General features: G+C 50.1%; 1 long non-coding RNA gene across 1 annotated transcript in view; it reads left to right on the top strand.

Moving 5' to 3' along the window:
* The first annotated feature begins 1,100 nt into the window (after positions 1-1,100).
* Positions 1,101-18,320, top strand: part of LOC119953520 — an 80,466-nt gene continuing 63,246 nt past the window's right edge. The window contains exon 1 of the long non-coding RNA XR_005458039.1: positions 1,101-1,354. This is a non-coding gene — a long non-coding RNA (uncharacterized LOC119953520). The remainder of the gene's footprint in view (positions 1,355-18,320) is intronic.

The raw sequence follows: 18,320 nt of genomic DNA, 5'->3' as shown, positions 1-18,320 counted from the left end.
CGCGACTCCGAGTTCCCATTGGGTGGAACCACATTAGAACCACGGCGGCGGGACTCGGCGGGCACTCGGCCCGTCGAGCGTGGGGAATCGCCGGGGGGGCCTTTTCCAACGACACCAACCGGCGCAGCATCGATCGCGCGCGCCAATGGCGGCACTTCTCCGGTCGCTGGAGAATCGCGTGCCAGCGTGGAGGCCTATTTTGGGTAATTCTGTGCCCCCGCGCTGAGCGCGATTTCGGCGTGGAGGGTTGGAGAATCCCGCCCAGGGTATTGTTCGGGCAGCACGGGGTAGCTAGCTCGCTAGCGACGAGGGGAGGAGTCAGACCTTTGTCATGGTCAGCCTGTTAGGGCTGGGGAAAAGCAGATTCACAAGTAATTCTGAAAGGGAGGTTGGCTAAATACTTGGATAGGAAATATTTACAGGGATTTGGGGAAAGAGCACGGCTGTGGAACTAAATTAAGACCTCTTTCGAAAAGTCTGCACTTCATGGCTTGTATAGTCCATCCCTTGCCTAGATTAACTCTGGGAGACAGGACATAAATTTACTGACTAAATAAACAGTTACCATTGGAGTCATGCACTGAGTGCCAGAAAATCCAGTTTTGATTTTATTTTATCTTAAAACTAGTTTTTTGCCCCAACAGGAATTAGAGTGAAGAAGAATGTGGTTTAAACAAGGTAAACTGTCCTGGAGAGACAGTGAATGACAAGACCTGGTCCTGAGAATTATCCTCAAGGCAGCTTAGAAGGAGGAACCCTGTAGATTTAAGTTGACATGTGTCAAACCCGGCCTGGGAGTGGTGTGTGCAGTTTAATTGGCCAGTTGCATAAATCTGTGTTGGCATCTTAAATATTCATGTTGGAGCCTGAGGTGCCTATAGCACAGGCTTGGGAAACACATTGTGTGTGGGGTATGGTATTCAAGTTACAACAACAGGGCAACATTCCAAAAACCCAGGAAGGACAAGGGGTCCCTCAGGGGCTAATCTTTCAAACCTCTGAGACCAATTACTTATAACCTATTTTTCTTGTCCCTTCAACAAGTATTTTAATTAAACCACATGGATAGCTCTGGTCTTTTCTCCATTGTAATGCTTCCCTGAAGGAACAAATTCATTGTTAGGTGTCAGTTTTGCACTGGTAACATGTCCAAGTACTCATCCTTCAGACTGAAGTCTGGGTAGTGAGAACTGGAAGACTGGATAGGGTCTGAAGTCCAGTCTTGTACTCAGCTGACGTCCAGACAAGTGAATGGCTCCGGGAGACGTGGAATTGTGATCCGGAATAAGAACATTGGCTGTTTAATATCCACCACTCTCATTCTCGCTTGGTAACTACCACTCCAAAGACTCAGGTAAGCATCAGTATGAGAATTCCTGCTCTATTTGGCTCAGTTCCACATTGGGCGCCTCAATCACCAGCCGGAGCCTGTCATAATCAATCATTTTTAAGAGGAACTTAACTTCAAACATTTGCATGTCTGAAGTCTATTTACAGGTTGCTTAGTGGTGTGCGTTTGGGTAGTTAATACATTGAAATGGTGGGTTACAGAGTAACTTGCACAATTTCTCAAACTCTGACGTTCTGATCTCAATACATGCATAGGATGGGGAAGGGGATATGGCACGAGAAAGTGCTGAGGGTTTTGGGCAAGGGTGGTATCATGACCGGTACAGGTTTGGAGGGTCGAGGGGGCCTGTTCCTGTGCTGTATTGTTCTTTATTCTTCTTTGTTCTTAATATGTTGTCCGGGCGAGTGACGGGAAGTGGAAAGTGAAACCTAGGAAGCCACTCCCCAGGTTACTCTCATGGTGCTGCTTGTGTCAGCCATGGCACTGGGGTAGTGTTCCTACCTCTGAGGCGGAAGGTTTGTGTGTTCAGGTCCCACACGAGAGACTTGAGCACACAGTCTAGGTGGGCACTCCAATGAAGGGCTGAGTGCTGCATCCTCAGAGCGGTCTTTCAGGTATGTCGTCAAAACAAGGCCCTGTGTGTCTGCTCACTCGGACATTAAAGATCCCGTGGCACTTACTTCAAATAAGAACAGGATGTCTTGGACAACATTTATCCCTCAAACAACTTCAATACAATATTTGGCCATGATCACATTCCTATTTGTAGAAGCTTAATATGTTTAAATTAGCTACTGCGTTACAACGCTGAACGCACTGTACTTCATCGGTCAAAAAGCACTTTGGAAAGTCTGGAGAATGCAAAGGGCGCTATATAAATGCAAATCAATTTTTTTGTTTGTCTGTTGTTGCTTACAGCATGGCAATGGTCTGGAAGGGAAGTCACTAACCTTTCCTGATTAGCTGCACGGAGCTTGGTGAAATAAACATAGTGCAAATTGTACTGAAAATTGGGAGAATATGACATTTGAAACATGAAAGTAACACTGAGAATGCCTGAGACTTTAAATGAAAGGGGAAAGTCCCACGAAGGGTTAACAGCAGGACAAGCAGTTTGAAACACCACAAGACCAAGACAACTCCTTTCCAGATAAAGAAGCTTTCGTGAATTAGGTTTTGGTAATACATAAAGTGGTAGTTACAAGGTTGCAGGGAGGAGGGGGGTGGTAAGTTGCAATTATGCACATATATCCTTTAATTTACATTTATGTTTACACCCATTTTTAGCAGTTAAACTTTTTAGCAAATAATCAACTCAGAAGGGTTAGGATTGACATCCCAATTTAGATAAGGTTAGAATACATGTGTGACAGACAGACGCTAGTTGAATGCAGAAAAGCGAGCTGCTTCACTGAGCACAAGGTATGGTAACACTAGGGTTTGATATCAGAACATTTGCCGAAGAAGTAGCAACCAAATTTATGACCTGTCAAGCATCAAAGACTAAGGGCCGGGATTCTCCTCTATCCGGCGGGCAGGCCGTACCGGCGCTGAGGAGTGGCGTGAACCACTCCGGCGTCGGGCCGCCCGGAAGGTGCAGGATCCTCCCCACCTTCAGGGCTAGACTGGCGTCGGCGGGGTTGGCACCGCGCCAACCGGCGCCGAAGGGCCTTCGCTGGCCGGCGCGAGTTGGCACATGTGCGGAAGCGCCAGCGTGTATTGGCATCATCCCAGCACATGCGCAGGGGGGGTTCTTCTCCGTGCCAACTGTGGCGGACCGTTACAGCGCCTGGCGCGGAGGGAAAGAGTGCCCCCACGGCACAGGCCCGCCCACGGATCGGTGGTCCCCGATCGCAGGCCAGGCCGCCGTGGGGCCCTCGCGCCCCCCGAGGACTCCATAGGCCGCCCGCAGAGCCAGGTCCCGCCGGTACGGACCAGGTGTAATTTACGCCGGCGGGACTTGCCGAAAATGGGGGGCCGCTTGGCCCATCGTGAGGTGGAGAATCGCCGGGGGCGGGGGTGGGGGGCGCTGCTAACGGCCCCCGACCGGTGCAACGTGATTCCCACCCCCCGCCAAAAAACCAGCGCCGGAGAATACGGCAGCCGGCGGCTGGGCGGGATTCACGCCGACCCTGCCGATTCTCCGGACTGGCCGGGGGGGGGGGGGGAATAGACAAAGAAGCAACTTGCTGGCAAGGTTCCGGTGGGGTCAAGGAGCAGCAAAAGTAATTTTCTTTCCATAAAATTATGAAGCAGCGGAAGAGAGTTACTTTCAATAAAAGGTCATGGAGAAACTAAAGCTCCAAATAAACCCTGAAAAGTCAGCAGCCAGAAAATCAATCTTCCTCGGTGATGGGGCGAGCAGTATCTGAAGACCCAGCAACCCAGAGAAGCGAACAGAAGACCAAAAGTTAAAGAAAAATGATTGACAAGATAGACTTGAAAGTCTTACAGCTGGGCCCGAACAAGAAAAGATCTTTTTACCTTTCTGTAAAAGTAGTTTTTATCTTTTTAATTTGAAAATAAAGTTAAGTTCAAATATATAACTTGGAAGAGTGGTTATTATTAATAGAAAGTTTGCCTTACTCTACTTAGTAAGCCGGACCCGTGTGTAAGCTACTGAGTGGTAAGTAAACAAAATCTTCTAGGAAGATATGGGTTATACCGGGAGATAACTTGAAATAATAGTTTGACCTGATTGGCATCCACCTAAGTTTGCCTAGGAGTCAGGGAAAACAAGGGAATCCCTGGATCACCATTTAGAATGACAGCGCTGTATCGACTATAGGGAGAATTCTCAGGATAGTGGTGAGGTTTTTACTGCACAAGGAAAGAAAATCTTTTAAAGTAATATTAAAAAATGCTTGTGATGGAATGTGCTCCACCACCCTCACCCCCCCCCCCCCCCCCCCACCCCCCGCCCCCCCCCGCTCCCGCCCCCACATTTCACAGCCCTGAGGTTTGGGTACAATGCAGGTAGTGGAGATTCCAGTCAGAAGACCAAACAGTTAGCTCAGTGATTAAGCTACTCAGTCGGAAGTTCAAGCAGGTACAGGGGAGGCAGTGGCATACTGGTATTGTCAATGGACTAATAATCTAGTGACCCAAAGTGCTGCTCTGGAGTCCCAGGTTCAAATCCTGCCACTGCAGACGGTGAAATTCGAATTCAATAAAAATCTGGCGATGACCATGTTGATTGTCATAAAAACCCATCTGGTTCACTAACGTCCTTTAGCACTGGCCTATATGTGACTCCAGAACCCACAGCAATGTGGCTGACGAGGAGCCACTGTTCTGAGGAGTAGATTTCTTTCCCTATGGGCAATGCATGCTGGCACAGCCCTGTGAACGAATAAAAATAAGAGTTGAAGTAACTGTTACAAGAGAAGGGATGAGGTTACTGCTCAAGGATAGGGAATTAAGGGCAGCACGGTGGCACAGTGGTTAGCATTGCTGCCTACGGCGCTGAGGACCCGGGTTCGAATCCCGGCCCTGGGTCACTGTCTGTGTGGAGTTTGCACATTCTCCCCGTGTCTGCGTGGGTTTCACCCCCACAACCCAAAGATGTGCAGGATAGGTAGATTGGCCACTCTAAATTGCCCCTTAATTGGAAAAAATAATTGGGTACTCTAAATTTAAAAAAAAAAAGGATAGGGAATTAGAAACAATGGAACAGAGGAGAAGGAATTTTGCTATCATCGTAGCTGTGGTTTAACTCTGTCAGCGTTACTTGATGCACCGACACCCCCCCCCTCCCAAACTTCGATCATCACGCATCACCAGGAAATAAGGAAGTGTCTTTTTATTTTCGTCCACTCGTCCCACCTCTACACCTCGCACCACCCGAGGTGCAAGAAGAGTGCGGAACGTTATGGATCAAAGAAGTCATCAGCAGTACTGTCAGTGCCACTGTGTGTTCATCTGGCAGCAAAACGCGCTCGAGCTCTCTCTTCACCTGAGATTCGACGGCACGCTTCAGCTCAGAGCTGTGAAATCCTGACTGAGAAGTGCTGAAATTCCATCAACCATGCCCAGCTGCGTCTGACTGACAAGCAGCCTGGGACCTCAACTTGCAACCTTCACTTTTTCTGCTCTTTGTTACACTTCCATCGTTACTTTAACCCTTCAACTGCTGGAAGTTGCTTCACTTATCAATGGAGTTGAGCAGTCAGCCCGTTCCTGTCTGTGTTGCAGAGAAACGTAACAAGGGTTGGCCTTGCTGCATGTTCTGTGAGGACAGGGTTGCCACCCCTCCAGGAGCTCGTGTCTCTCGGGATTGGAGATCAATCTCCAGGACGCTGCTCTGTGCAACCCTGGAGAAAAATCATCGGGACATTAAAAAAAAAAAAATTATTTGAATAGTTCTCTTTACCAGACATAAAAATAATGAAAATGGGGAAGGAAAATGTTGTTCGATTGTCAGTTGAATATTGCCCAATTGTTGCCGTCCAATTGTTGCAGAGGAAGGCATCACTACAAGGCCTGTGTTAGCCAACCGATGGCTGGAGTCTGAGGGAAAGCCATGTGATGGAGCCTTCAGGAATGTATTCAATCACAGTTGGCAACTCTGGGCACGATCTATTGGCCACGTCGCTGGGGTTGCCAGGGGTGTGGGGCAGGGTGGGATGGGCGAAACGGCTCAGCACCAGCAGATCCGCCACGCCAGATCATGTATACCTATCATGGGGTCAACCCCAGTTGCTGCCTGTCTGTCCCACCGAACGCCCCTGTGACAGAGCCTTGTTCGTCGTAATATGGTGGAGGTCACTGACCGTGGCGGCCACTGGCCGCGCAGCTGAAAGTTTATTGTTCATGGGGAATTGGTGACTCCAGCAATACGAGCGTCTCTGAGCTCGCAGGTTGATCCCATGGGTACGTGTGTGGACATGACGCGGGCGGTTGGTACTGCCTAGAATCCCGAGCAGGCTGTGAGGCCGGGACACTAGTCCTGAACTCCGGAGGCATCAACTCCACAGAGGCAGCCGCTAACATTCCAACACCCGGGAGCTTGGCCTTAGCTGTGGGACATGCCAGCAGCCAGAGGGTGGGGGTGTGTGGATCGGGGAAGGAACCAGCACCTGGTCCAGGTCAGGTTTCCAGCAGGTGCCTGGGGTACAGGGTCTGGGGTCTGGGGCCCAGGGACCAGGCCAGGGGTGCATGTTGGATGGCACCCTGAGGGATGGCAGGGGATGTGAGGGTGGGGGACGCTTGAGGGATCTGAGGGTAATGGGGTGGACGCTATAGCAGTATCACACGCTCTCCAATTCCTGACAGATATTTCACTATCAGTGATATCTTGGATCCTGCGGAAGCTGGCCTCAGAGTGACGTCAGCAGGCCAGGCAGTCAGACGCTGGAGAAGGGGCGGCAGCAGCTTCGACAAAGGCTCAAGGCGGTGGCCCGTATGCAGGGCCCCGCCCCACGCCCTGAGGACCCGGCTGCCAATCAGGCCAGGGAAGGACCCAGAGGGGGAGGACAGCGACGGCCCAAGATGTACAGGCGTCGCTGGTCCTGCGAACAGATGCTGGACAGTCTCTGCTGCAGGAAGCTCCGCCTCAACAAGGAGGTGGTGTGAAACCTCTGCCATGTTCTTGTGGGTGTGACACCACGTGGAGGAGAAAAGCTGCTCCCGGTGGCCATCAAGGTCATCGCAGCCCTGAACTTCTACCCCTCAGGTTCATTCCAGGGCTCGAGCGGGGACTTGTGTGGCATATCCCAACCAACAGCCTTGAAGTCATGGATGTGCTGTTTGCTCAGGTAGCCGACTACATAAACTTTGACGTGGACCAAACCCAACAATGTGCCCGGGCACCAGGATTCTTTGCCATCGCCGGCATGCCCTAGGTCCAGGTTCTAATAGATGGTGTCGGCCTCACCCCCACAACCCAAAAAGATGTTCAGGCTAGGTGGATTGGCCATGCTAAATTGCCCATTAATCGGCATAAAATTAATTGGGTACTCTAAATTTATATTTAAAAAAACAGGGTGAGGTTCTACTCCCTGAACGCCCAACAGTGGTTAGCACTGTTGCTTCACAGAGCCAGGGTCCCTGGTTCGCTTGGGTCACTGCCTGTGGACAGTCTGCACGTTCTCCCCGTGCCTGCGTGGGTTTCCTCCGGGTGCTCCGGTTTCCTCCCACAGTCGAAAGTTTAGGTGGATTGGTCATGCTAAATTGCCCTTAGTGTCCAAAAGTTTTAGATGGGGTTACCTGGGTCACCGGGATAGGGTGGCAGTGTGGGCTTAGATAGGATGATCTTTCCATGGGCCGGTGCAGACTCGATGGGCCGAGTGACCTCCTTCTGCACTGTAAATTCTATGATCTGTGAAATTGCGTGCGACCACAAGCTCCGTGGGACTGTGCATGACAGTTACATCCTGGGACAGTCAGAGGTCCCCAGCATCTTCGAGGGACACCCCAGGGTGAATGGTTGGCCCTTGGGGGAATAAGGGGTACCCGCTTAGGAGCGGGCTAATGACATCAGTACGGAGGCCAGAGACTGATGCAGAGACCCAATATAATAAGGCCCATGTGGCCACTCGGGCTGTCATTGAGCAGTGCATCGGGCTGCTGGAAATGCGGTTCCGAAGTCTCGATAGCTCTGGTGGTGCACTGCAGTACACTCCCCGGAGGGTCGCCCGCTTTGCAGTGGTCTGCTGTGCCCTCCATAAGCTGGCATAAGTGGGGCGACATGCTGGATATGGAGGAGGAGGGACATACAGCCACCAACGAGAAGGAGGACGAGGAGGAGTGGGACAAGGAAGGGCTGGAGGATGAGCCCGGGGAGGACCCACTGGACCAGCCGGAGGGTGGAGGACAAGAGGCGGTGACTTAGATCCAGCATGCCCGGAGGACCAGGGAGGCCCTTATCCTCGCCTGCTTCTCATAGGGCGTGGCTTCATCCGCCATGTCTCCCCTCGACCCTTCCCCCACCCTGCCCCCTTCACACTCCCCCTCCCTTCCCCCCTGAACATTCCCCCGCTCACCCACCCACCCATTACCCATCCCTTTCCCCATGCCACCCCGTGCCCTGTTCCACCTTCCCAGGGTCTGTGTAACACCATCCCAGGGGGATGGGCCTGTGTCGGCACTCGCAGCGCGTCAATAGACAAGGTTGGAGGGTGATGATAACCCGCTGTGAGCTGAGCTCTGGCGCTCCTCCATCTATACCATAGTCTGATTCCTGTCGTCAGCTGACAGCACACTCATACCTGCCACCTGCATGTGGCATGCCTTGGGGGGTGAGGGGACCAGGTCTAGTAGCTGGAAGTCCTGGGGGAAGGGGCCGTGGGAGGGTGATGCGCAACTGGGGGAGAAGGATATAGTGCGGAAAAGCATGACGGTGGCTTCAAATGTATCACGTGTAACATGTTTTAATGTTATACAATTGTGCCCTAACTGTCCCTCGCTCCCAATGTTGCCGCCACCTTCCCCCCGTACCCTCTCAGTGATCCTCTATCTGTTTCGCCCTCTGCGCTCAACTGCTACGTCTCGATGTTTCCCCAGACCTTACCCCCTTTCTTGCCTTACAAACTAGGATTTATTTTAAAACATGACTACAGCAGTCACACACAATAACCCAGGCTTTTAACCCTTACTGCATCAAATACCTATAATACAACTTGTCTAAAATTTTACATTCATCACTGTGATGTTCTCTGTTTTGTTTGACAGGATGTTCTGAGTACTTAGTATTGAACCAAGAACACCAAGCTAAGTAAATGAACAAAGCTGATTTATTTACACTACTTAAATTAGATCCGAACAATTTCTGAGGTAAAAGGATACTAAACTAAACTATACGATATCTTTAACTACAGAATTCTTAACTGTGCAACTAATCTCTCTCACGCCTACATACCTCCCAGAATCCCAGGAGTCACATAATATTTATTTGGCTGCTCTTTATCCCCATCTGGTGGTGAGAAGTATTAACATGAAATTGTTAACCCGTTGTCTTCTTTACAGTACACATATTGTTACAATCACAGCCCTTTCACAACCTCGGGCTGTTCACAGAAAGGTTCCACACACAGCATTTTGCCAGTGATTCGATTACCTGCTTTTAAAAAACGTTTTTTGTTGGGGCGATCAATATTGGCCTCAGCCATCGGATGAAGGAATCAGTTTGACTGGTCCAGCACGATCAGTTGTCAACTGGAGATTGTGACAATTGGGGCCAGCTCCACTGGTCACACACCAATTACGACTGGCTAAATGTACTGACCCAGATGGTTTCATTCGTAGCCTGTTACAGGCCAGGACAATCAAGTTTAGCACTTTGATTCAAATCCAAAGCTTGCAAATCTAGAAAATCAATTCACCGCTCCATTTGAGCACCAGTAATAAATATCAACATGACGGTATACTCAAGCGAAAAATATACTCTTGTCTGTGTGTGCAATTTGGGTGGGTCAGGCAGCTATAAGTGAAAAAACCCCAAGCTTGACTGCACGAGATTCAAATCGTAATGGGATGCAAGAAACGCAGAATTGCAGTTGAAATATAGAAATCAAAAACACAATTAAATTCCAGCTGCAAGTCGAGAAAATACAAATTTACACTTGAACATTATTTTGGTGTTTCACCACAGACTTCGGCCTCTTAATGAAGTCGTAGATTTTCTCAAGCACTTCATCTTTCTGATCTATTTCATGGCGGCTTCTTTCTTAGCTCCAGGCTGTGGGGGTGACAGGTCAGATATGTCGTGGCAGATTAAGAAAGAAAGATTAAGCTTGGGAATTATCTGAACCTTAGTCACGGTAGAAAATGGCCTTTCAAAACAGGTACAATCAGAGAGATTTACAGATCAGAATCATGGAACATCTACCACAGAAGGTGACAACAATTTAAGATAAGGAGTGACTCGTTAATTCAAATTCTGCCTCCAGTATAGACAAATTGTGACCATGCCCTCCCACCGACAGACCTGTACCTGAGAGTGGGGGTCCCCCAGGGGGCAACAGCTACGGTATTGTCAAACAGCAAATTTATCCTTTAGCCATGCACGGTATTCTACACTCTCTCTGGTCCACCAATTGCGCCTGCAAGGAAATCAAGGCCATGCCCAATATCCTGCATGTAAAAAATTGGAAGATGATACAGACTCTAACCATAGACTCGGCATGAGTACAGATTATTCAATGGTTCAGTCTTACTGCATGCCTTAAGTCATTGGCCATAGGGGCAATGTTAACACCGCAGTTGTCTATATACCATCATAATGGGCGGCATGGTAGTACAGTGGTTAGCACTGTTCTTCACAGCTCCAGGGTCCCAGGTTCGATTCCCGGCTTGGGTCACTGTCTGTGCGGAGTCTCCACATCCTCCCCGTATCTGCGTGGGTTTCCTCCGGGTGCTCCGGTTTCCTCCCACAGTCCAAAGATGTGCAGGTTAGGTGGATTGGCCTTGCTAAATTGCCCTTAGTGTCCAAAAAAAGGTTAGCTGGGGTTGCTGGGATAGGGTGGAGGTGTGGGCTTAAGTAGGGTGCTCTTTCCAAGGGCCAGTGCAGACCCGATGGGCCGAATGGCCTCCTTCTGCACTGTAAATTGTATGAACCTATAATGGTCCATCCTCACCAAAGAACCTTTGCTTAAACCAACAATGATATTTAAATGTTTTGAAAAGTAAATTCTAAGAATAATAACTACCTTGCCATCAATTGGAGTGTCCAATTGATTTCTGGTTGCAACTTTGAGTTCCATAAGTGACAGGGCTTAACTCCGAGGCCTAAGATTTCCACTTCCGCCCATCCACGGGAATCATTGTGGGCGATTTGAGGGGCCAGGGAAAGGTGGGACGGGAACTCCCAGTTCTGGGGCAGGCGGGACGGGAAAATCCCACCCAGGGGGCGAAATTCTCCCCCACCCGGCGGGGCAGGAGGTCCCGGCGGAGCGGAGCCCGCGCCAGAGTGGCTCCCGCTCCGCCGACTGGCGACAATGGCCTTTGGCACCACACCGATCGGCGTCAGGGCTGGCCGAAAGGCCTTCACCGGTCGGCATGTGTCCGCGCATGCGCCGGAGCATCAGCGGCCGCTGACGTCACCACCAGCGCATGCGCGGTGGAGGGGGTCTCTTCCGCCTGCACCATGGTGGAGGCCGTGGCGGCGGCGGAAGAAAAAGAGTGCCCCCACGGCACTGGCCCGCCTGCCGATCGGTGGGCCCCGATCGCGGGCCAGGCCACCGTGGGGGCACCCCCCGGGGTCTGATCGCCGCGCGGCCCCTCCCAGGACCCCGGGGGCCCGCTCGCGCCGCCAATCCCGCCGGCACAGAGGTGGTTTAAACCACGTCGGCGGGAGAGGCCTGACAGCGGCGGGACTTCGGCCCATCGCGTGCTGGAGAATCGCCGCGGGGGGCCCGCCGATCGGCGCGGGTGGCGAAGAATTCCGGCCATGGCGGGGGCGGGATTTACGCCAGCCCGGGTGGCGGAGAATTCCGGCCATGGCGGGGGCGGGATTTACGCCGGCCCCAGGCAATTCCCCGACCCTGAGGGGGTCGGAGAATTCCACCCAGGGTCTGGGAGAATTGTGCACACGATTCTAATCCCTGCACCTGCGTCCTTGGGAGGGGGAGGGGGTGGGTGGGGGGGGGGGGGGGGGGGGGGGAGTGGAGCACGGTTGACCCCACGAGTGATGAGCTTGCGGCTAAAGGTGCAGGTAAACCTTGCGAGTTTGTACGTTTGTTATTTCCCTCCTGTGCCATTTCCTCTGATTTGTTTGACTGATTTTAGCATTGTTCTAGTTATTTTATACGTGCACGGCGGGTTACACATAACTGGCCGACCATTACAGATGGGTCATTACTCATTCAGTTCACTCCTGCTTTCGCTTTATTATTTCTTTGATTAATTGCTGATTGGCTAATATCTTAATTAATACAATAAGTCATGTTCATAATCCCTGAACAATGAATTTCTTCATTAGGTCTTTACATTTCTTAATTACTAGGTTTCTCTATAGTTTATAAAATCATTTCTCTGTTTTGACGACTCAAGTCAAATACTATTGCTATGTAAATGTGGAATTTGTAAATGTGGAATTTGTAAATGTGAAATGCTCTTTCCATCGCCACATCCAGTTATTTATTCATTTTTTAGTCGTTCATGGGATGTGGTCAGCGCGGGGCTGTGCCAGCATTTATTGCCCATCTCTAATTGCCCTTGAGGGGGCAGTTAAGAGTCAACCACATTGCTGTGGGTCTGGAGTCACATGTGGGACAGACCAGGTAAGGGCGGCAGATTGTCCTATGAGGAGAGATTGACTAGGTTGGGATTTTTCTCGCTGGAGTTCAGAAGAATGAGGGGGGCTCTCATAGAGACTTAGAACATTCTAGCAGGTCTAGACAGGGTAGATGCAGGGAAGGTGTTACCGATGATAGGTGTGTCCAGAACCAGGGGTCACAGTCTGAGGATTCAGGGAAAACCATTTCGGACAGAGATGAGGTGACATTTCTTCATACAAAGAGTGGTGAGCCGGTGGAATTCATCACCACAGGATGTAGTTGATACTAAAACCTTGAATATATTCAAGAGGCGGCTGGATGTAGCACTTGGGGAGAATGGGATCAAAGGCTATGGGGAGAAAGCAGGATTAGGCTATTGAGTTGGATGATCAGCCATGATCGTGATGAATGGCGGAGCAGGCTCGAAGGGCCAAAAGGTCTCCTCCTGCTCCTATCATCTATGTATCTCTGTATTTCCTTCCCTAAAGGGCATTAGTGAACCAGATGGGTTTTTTCCGACAATCAACAATGGTTTCATGGTCATCATTAAACTTTTAATTCCAGATTTTTATTGAATTCCAATTCGGCCATGGCGGGATTCCAATCCGGGTCCACAGAGCATTATCCTGGGTTTCTGGTTTACTAGTCCAGTGACAATACCATTATGCCATCGCCCCCCCCCCCCCCCCCCCCCCCATACATTTAAGGATGAATGTAAATGTGTTGGAGCAGTTCAGAGAATATTTACCTGACTAATATCTGTAATGGGCGGTTGTCCTATGAGTTGGCCAGGCTGGACTTGTATCTGCTGGTGTTTAGAAGTGCAATAAACTGCTTGATTGAAACATATAAGATCCTGAGGGGTCGTGACAGAGTGGATCTAGAACTAGGGGGTCACTGTTTAAAAATAAGGGGTCGTCCATAACAGAAATGAGGAGAATACCTTTCTCTCTTGGGTCATCAAGAGAGAACTTTGGAAATCTCTTCCTTAAAAAGGAGGTGAAATATTTTTAACGCCGGCATCTCCACATTATAAATATTTTTAAGGCAGAGGTGGATAGATTCTTGATAAGCGAAGGGGTGTCAGGTTATCGGGGACAGGCAGGATGCAGATTTGAGGTTGATACCAGATCGACCATGATCTTATTAAATGGCGGAGCAGGCTCGAGGGGCTGAATGGCCTAATCCTGCACCTTGCTCACATAGTTGCATGTTCTCCACCTCCAGCTGATGGCCTACCCTCTCGATCTTTCAGCCTCCTGAACATCTCATCCATCGCTTGCTCATGGGACTGTGTTAGTACACAGGCGCTGACTGCAATGGAGAAGGCTCAGATACTGTTAATATTGGGAAAAGTTCATCACCAGCTACTTCCCTGGCTCCAGAAGACTGGGTTTTTTTTTCCCATATCCCGAGCTTTGTAGAACTCACTGTTAATTTTTCCACTCTCTTTCTCTGAGTTGATACGCCATTTGGCAGGATCCATTGTATCCAGCAAACCTTAGACTGGCGACGAGAGGAGAGGCCAGGCCCCGTGTGCTGCGTGCAATTCGATGGATGTTTTGGGGAGTCTAATAATTCAGCAACAGAGAAGAATGGCCGTTTTGTTTGTTAGTCATTAACAAAGCCTTGATTTTACTTGATAACCCAGCGCTGCAGAGTTCCACAGATTCACTGCCCTCTGAGAGAAGAAATGTCTCCTCATTTCTGTCTCAAATGTGTGACCCCTTACGCCGAGATTATACCCTTTGGTCCTAGACTCACCCACAAGGAGAAACAGCATCTACCCTCTCAAGACCCCAGCGAATCTGATATGTCTCAATAAGGTCACCTCTCATTCTTCTAAACTCCAATGAGTTCAGGCCCAACCTACTCAACCTTTCCTCATCACAAAACCCCTCCATACCCAGTATCAACCTAGTGAACCTTCTCTGGACTGTCTTCAATGCCGTTATACCTTTCCTTAGATAAGGGAACCAGGGCTAAATCGCTGGCTTTTAAAGCAGACCAAGGCAGGCCAGCAGCACGGTTCAATTCCCGTACCAGCCTCCCCGAACAGGCGTCGGAATATGGTGACTAGGGGCTTTTCACAGTAACTTAATTGAAGCCTACTCGTGACAATAAGCGATTTTCATTTCATTTTAATTTCAAAACTGTTGACAATATTCCAGGTGTGGTCTAACTATTGCCTTGTGCAGTTTTAGCAAGACTTGCCTATTTTTATACTCCATTCCCTTTGAAATAAAGGCCAATATTCCATTTGCCTTCCCTATTACCCGCTGAAGGTGCACGGTGGCTTTTTGTGATTTATGCACGAGGTCCCCCAGGCCCCTCTGTGCTGCTTCTTTCTGCAGTCCTTCTCCACTTAAATAATATTCAGCTCCTTTATTCTTCCTACCAAAGTACATGGGAGGGATTCTCCCTTTTGGAGACTAAGTCCCCATGGGCGAGAATCACTCCGGACTTTTTCCATGAAAGTCTGTGATGATTCCCCGTTTTCCAGGGGGCTAGCAGGACCCCAACATGCATCCCTCCCCTCTGGCTGCCGGCAAGGCCCTGTTATCTAGACCGCACAGCTGTGTATGCGCACGACGGCCCCAAGCGGGTCCGTGCATGCGCGAGGCGGCCCACTTCAGCACGGGCGCCGCCGACATGGCGGACCTACACAGCGGGCACACGCGGAGGAAGATAGGTCCCCCCAGATCGCGATGTCTTGCCAATCGGTGCCCCCCCAATCGCAGGCCTGGCCACTGCTGAGGCACCCCCCCGGAGTCAGATTCCCCCCGCCCCCCACCAGGACCGCCATTGCGGCCGCGGGTCTGAGCTCCCACCGAGTGGTACCAGATGTACGCCACGCCAGTGGGAACTTGGCCGGTCAACCGCGACGAATCGCCGGGGGGGCCTCTTCCAACGGCCCCCGACCAGAGCCACGTCGACCGCGCGTGGAGAATCGTGGAAGTGCCGTCACACCAGATTTCCGGCGTGAACGGCTGTTCTCTGCCCCCGCGCCGGGCGCGATTCCGACACGGAGGGTCGGAGAATCCCGCCGCATAACTTCACATTTTCCTACAGTATGGGCGGAATTCTCCAGTCCCCCAGATGCGTGTTTCCCAGCGGATTGCTGTTTCCTGGTGGCGGGATTCTCACTCCCGCTGCTTGCCAATGGGATTTCCCATTGAAGCCTCCCCACCCCGCCGGGAAACCTGCGGGTGGATGTGTGCTGCCGGCGGGAACAGAGAACCTCAATGGTCGAACAATTAACAATTTAATTCAATTATTTATTTTCTTTAAGATATTTGGTAATCTTAACTCCAGTGCTATTTCAAAACTTTGGACAATAGACTTTGACAACTTACCGGATACTCACCAGAAACTCACCAAAAGCCCGTCTCCTACTTGTAGAACAGCAGAAACCAATTCCTACAGAGTGAAAAAGTTATAAAAGTAAAGGAGTGCTTTTGATGTTTGTAATGTTCTTCAAGTAGATGTTCCACTGAGGTTAAGACCACAACTGGAGTCCACAAATGTAATATAGCCACCATGGGGAGGCAGTGGGGTAATGGTATTATAACGGTATTGGACGAGTAATATCCCGAGAGTCATGCTTTGGGGACCCTGGTTCAAATTCCAACGTGGCAGAGGGTGAAATTTGAATTCAATAACGGTGACGATGAAGCCATTGTCAATTGTCGTAAAACCCCATCTGGTTGACAAATGTCTTTTAGGGAAGGAAATCTGTCGTCCTTACCTGGTCTGGCCTACATGTGATTTCATGGCATGTCGACTATTATGAGTCCACCAAGCCAGCGACTGCCCACATCCCATGGGACAAACTTTTAAAAATAGAGAATTCAGGAGGAAGTTCTTAATCCAAAGTGTGGTCAGAATGCGGGACACACAACTTCAGGGAGTAATTGAAGTGAATAGCACAGAGGAATTTAAGGGAAAGTTAAATAAACAACTGAAAAGGGATGGGATAGAACGAGCTGCTGATAGTGTGAAAACCCTCAAGAGAACCACAGGGGTGCAGTACGGTGGCGCAGTGGTTAGCACTGCTGCCTCACGGCGCCGAGGTCCCAGGTTCGATCCCGGCTCTGGATCACTGTCTGTGCGGAGTTTGCACATTCTCCCTGTGTTTACGTGAGTTTCGCCCCCCACAACCCAAAGATGTGGGCAGCACAGTAGCATTTTGGATAGCACAATTGCTTCACAGCTCCAGGGTCCCAGGTTCGATTCCGGCTTGGGTCACTGTCTGTGCGGAGTCTGCACATCCTCCCCGTGTGTGCGTGGGTTTCCTCCGGGTGCTCCGGTTTCCTCCCACAGTCCAAAGATGTGCAGGTTAGGTGGATTGGCCATGCTAAATTGCCCTTAGTGTCCAAAATTGCCCTTAGTGTTGGGTGGGGTTACTGGGTTATGGGGATAGGGTGGAGGTGTTGACCTTGGGTAGGGTGCTCTTTCCAAGAGCCAGTGCAGACTCGATGGGCTGAATGGCCTCCTTCTGCACTGATATGTGCAAGGTAGGTGGATTGGCGACGCTAAATTGCCCCTTAATTGGGAAAAAAAATGAATTGGGTACATTAAATTTAAAAAAAAGAGAAAAAAAACAGGACCACGGGCGATTGCTGGTTGATCTCCCCATGGGCTTTGTTGAACACAGGTTCTCATGCTGAGCGGGCAGAGGCCGGCCCAGCGCAGGCTCATTAGCGGGACCTTTAACCGTAGCTCCTAGACCCAGACCAGGTGTTCCCGATAGTCCTGGGCTGGGACGTTTTCTTTGTGCGCCGCAGTAGCGGCTTCATTTTCAGTTTCAAATAAACCAGTTTGGCCTTTCACTCCACACCTCTTGGAATTAATACAAACAGCATTAAGTTAAGATGGTAAATATTGGGGACTATAGCTGAGTGAAGCTAACTGCTTTAGTAAGGGAACTAGCCTTTTAGCAACTATGTTTTATTAGTGACCATTATTTGGTCATTATATAATTATATAAACCTCGTCTGCATTGACCAGTTAGACACTGCAGCCTGAATTTTCTGATCGGTGATATATCAATGGTGGCACTAACTCCAGTGGAAATGTAACCAGCCAGCAAAGAAGTGAGTTTGCCTCTGGCAAGGAAATAATCAATTGGATAATCTACCTTGTTTTGTTAAAGGCAAGAAGGGAAAAAAATCCAGTTTCTGATTACTTTTGTGACGTTTCCCCTATGCATTAATGTGGCATGTTGGAGCAGGTCAGCTGTGATGCATTAAGTGGTTGAATGGTCTACTCACACACATGCACACACACACACAGACACGCACACACACACACACACACGCACACATACACACACAAGACCTCACTCGCGCAGAATGGTTGCAGGGTTAATGATTAGTACCTAAAGCAACTGGGACCCAGTCACAGAGGCGAAACACAGTAAAACTATAATTCTTTCTTTGAATTCAGATACCTTCTGACGCTACTTGGCTGCATGGCAGCATGGTGGCACAGTGGTTAGCACTGCTGCCACACAGAACCAGGGGCACAGGTTCAATTCCGGCCCAGGATGGGTTTTCTTCCGGTGATCTGGTTTCCTCCCACAGTCCAAAGATGTACAGATTAGGTGGGTTGGCCATGATAAATTGTTCCTTAGTGTCCAAAGATGTGCTGGTTAGGTCGGGTTACGGGGATAGGGCGAGGGAGTGGGCCCAGGCAGGGTAGTCTTTCAGAGGGTTGGTGGAGACTCAATGGGCTGAACGGTCTCCATCTGC

Source organism: Scyliorhinus canicula, chromosome 18 (assembly GCF_902713615.1).
Source record: "Scyliorhinus canicula chromosome 18, sScyCan1.1, whole genome shotgun sequence".
Classification (NCBI taxonomy): Eukaryota; Metazoa; Chordata; class Chondrichthyes; order Carcharhiniformes; family Scyliorhinidae; genus Scyliorhinus; species Scyliorhinus canicula.
Note: the sequence above shows the minus strand (reverse complement) of the source record. Positions and strands in the feature narration are given on the sequence as shown.